The following is a 2,683-nucleotide window of genomic DNA, read 5'->3' as shown; positions in this document are numbered from 1 at the left end:
AAATAGTATGGCTTGGTTTCACTTGGTAAAGTTAATATGATTTAAGGTGGGGAAAAAAATATATATATATATATACACATACACACACAATTTTTAATCAAGGAAGAAAAATATTTTAGACATGCCAATTTGAAAAGGTATCAAAGTAAAAAAAACAAAAGCAAATACTAAAAACTACTTTACAATAATAAAAAATTAAATAATTGGGAGGTTAAATAGATGAAATGATATATATGCAGTGAAAAGCTAATATAAAGCATTCCAGTTGATAAAATGGAAGAATTTTTAAATTGTATAGTTTTTCCAAGGAAATTATGTTCCAACGTAAATTTTTAAATACTACATGTGTATATTCCATGTAGATTTTAGGTGTCAATGTTACAATTTCAAATTCTGCATACAAGAGTTACCAAAGAAACACTGGTAAAATACCAGTATTTGCAAAATTCTAAGCTTTGAAAAATACTGTAAATATCACAATTGGTTGCTACTGGAAAATCGTGATGGGTCCAAAATTAGGAGAAAATTTATTTCATAAATATTTCATTTGATTAAAAATACCAGGCTTGCATGTTCTAAATGAACCCAGAAAATATATCCTAAAAAAAAATAGACTGTAAATTAACAGTAATCTGTATACCTTTAGCTGCCATTGGAAAAAAAACAAACAAAACAAAAAACAAACAAAAAAACACCAACCCATCAACAACCAAAAAACCATAGAAAATGATGTTAAGATTGGTATAAAGTAACCCTACAATGCTCCCATGCTCATATTACAAGGAAAAAAAAACTGTACACATTTATAAATTAACAGTCTCTCCACCAGTTAATATACAGAGCTTTCTTTATACCAAAGTCTCTTTCCGTTTGCCACTTAACTGGGCTTTGTCCCTTGCTTTTCGGAACCCAGACTGTGTTCGGTGTGCTTTTATAGTCTTGGTGTCTTCTTTTGTGTGTACACTGGAACTATATTCTGAAGCATTGTCATCAACTTCTACCTGAATAACACTAGAAACTGTTGATGCCCTTCTCTGGGCTTTGATGTTTGATGCAGAGGGGTTGTTCTCTTCGCACTCTTCATTGAGCTCTGGCAAATCCTTAAGCTCTGTGGGACTGGTGGCCTGCTGGAAAGGGGCAATAGCGGTTCAAATGCAATTGAACCACTGCTGCTTATGGAACACATCATTGGCTTGTAGAGTGTGAGACTGGCCTGGAGAGGGGTCTTGGAAGCGAACTCTAAAGATATTTTTAGCTTTATCTGAGTTGCTGAAAGCCCCTCGAAAGGATCCTCCCATTCTCACATCTCCATCCTGCAGGTCTTCTAAGACCAGCTCTTGGACTGGGATTGGCTGCCGGTAAACTTGGTAAGAGTGACGCTCATTCCGTGTAACAGGCCGAGTCAAAACCAAGATGTCTTGAAACAGGAAAATGTAAAGTTTATGTCCGCTCTTATTCTTCAATTCCCCATGGCAAAGTAATACTTTGCTTGCTTCAATTCTAGGATCCTTCTGCTTTTCATCCAGATACTCCAGTTTGTCAATGTAATACTGGCATTCTGATTCACCTTTCTTCAAGTTTATATCAGAGAGAACTCCTTGTATTATCAATACAGCTTCCTCCAGAAGCTGAACATCAGGGTGGTCTTTTGGAGTGTGTCTAAGAATTTCTTTTAACAGTAAAGGGTACTTGACTAGGCGACTTCGAGGAATATCTAGGAAGCTCCAAAGATCTAGTTTTCGACTGAAAGGAGACTCAAGACATCGCTGGAGGAAGTCTTGGACTCTTGGATCTTGTTTCTTTTGATCAAGAAGAGCTTTGGCTGCCAACTGGTTACTACAATAGCCTCTGTAGGCATTCAAGCCTGGCAACCAGTTCACAAGAATATGACCAATCTGCTCTACTGTTCCATCAGGCTTGGTTGCTTCTCCTATTCTTGCCAACAAATCTTCATGTAAAGGTATGTAAGCGTCCAAATCACCAAATATATGTGTGAGCTCCTCTTCTGACATAATAGACAACTTTAACATGGGGTCATGGTAGGCCTTTCTTGCAAGCTTGAGATCCTCAATTAAATCTTTTTCACCTTGGGACATTTCATATATTGCCTCCTGACGTTTGATTTCTCTGGTTGTTAAAGACTCCTTCATATTGACATCTAACATCTCTGACCATAGTACACTATTTCTTCTTTTGGTGGGTGTTGGGACTGTTGATCTGCTATATGATTTCTGGACAGAAGCTGGAGATCTGTTGTCACCACGGAGGGTAAATGACTGTATTGTTTGACCAAAGCGTCTGACTACTCCATTTCTTACTGGAGAGATTAAATTTGCTAAGGATGTGACCCGACCTAGAGGTCGAACTCTTTTATTGCTTGGCTCCTCTTGTTCTCTGAAGGACTGATTGTTAACATCTAGGACTCGAATAGTCCTTTTAATAGGTAGGAGACCTCCAATCTCATCATGTGCCACCATGCTTTACCAAATATCCCTTAAAATCTTTCAAATTAATCCACATCCAAGTCAGCCCTACAACCAATCGCCTCAGAATCACATGGGCTTTTCTTCTAAGTGCTCAGTCACCCTTGGCAGCCATTTGCCCATGTCTCTTCCTTCTGGTGGAGCTAATTGCTTCTCAGCAGTACTTTTATAAGTTACAAACACAAAGTCCCTCTCTTGGC

General features: G+C 37.9%; 1 pseudogene; it reads right to left on the bottom strand.

Moving 5' to 3' along the window:
- Positions 1 to 471: 471 nt before the first annotated feature.
- LOC119508044 lies at positions 472 to 2,477 on the bottom strand (annotated as a pseudogene).
- Between the last annotated feature and the right edge of the window lie 206 nt (positions 2,478 to 2,683).

This window comes from Choloepus didactylus, chromosome 13 (assembly GCF_015220235.1).
Source record: "Choloepus didactylus isolate mChoDid1 chromosome 13, mChoDid1.pri, whole genome shotgun sequence".
Lineage (NCBI taxonomy): Eukaryota > Metazoa > Chordata > Mammalia > Pilosa > Megalonychidae > Choloepus > Choloepus didactylus.
The sequence above is the reverse complement of the archived record's forward strand: the minus strand, read 5'-3'. Positions and strand labels throughout refer to the sequence as shown.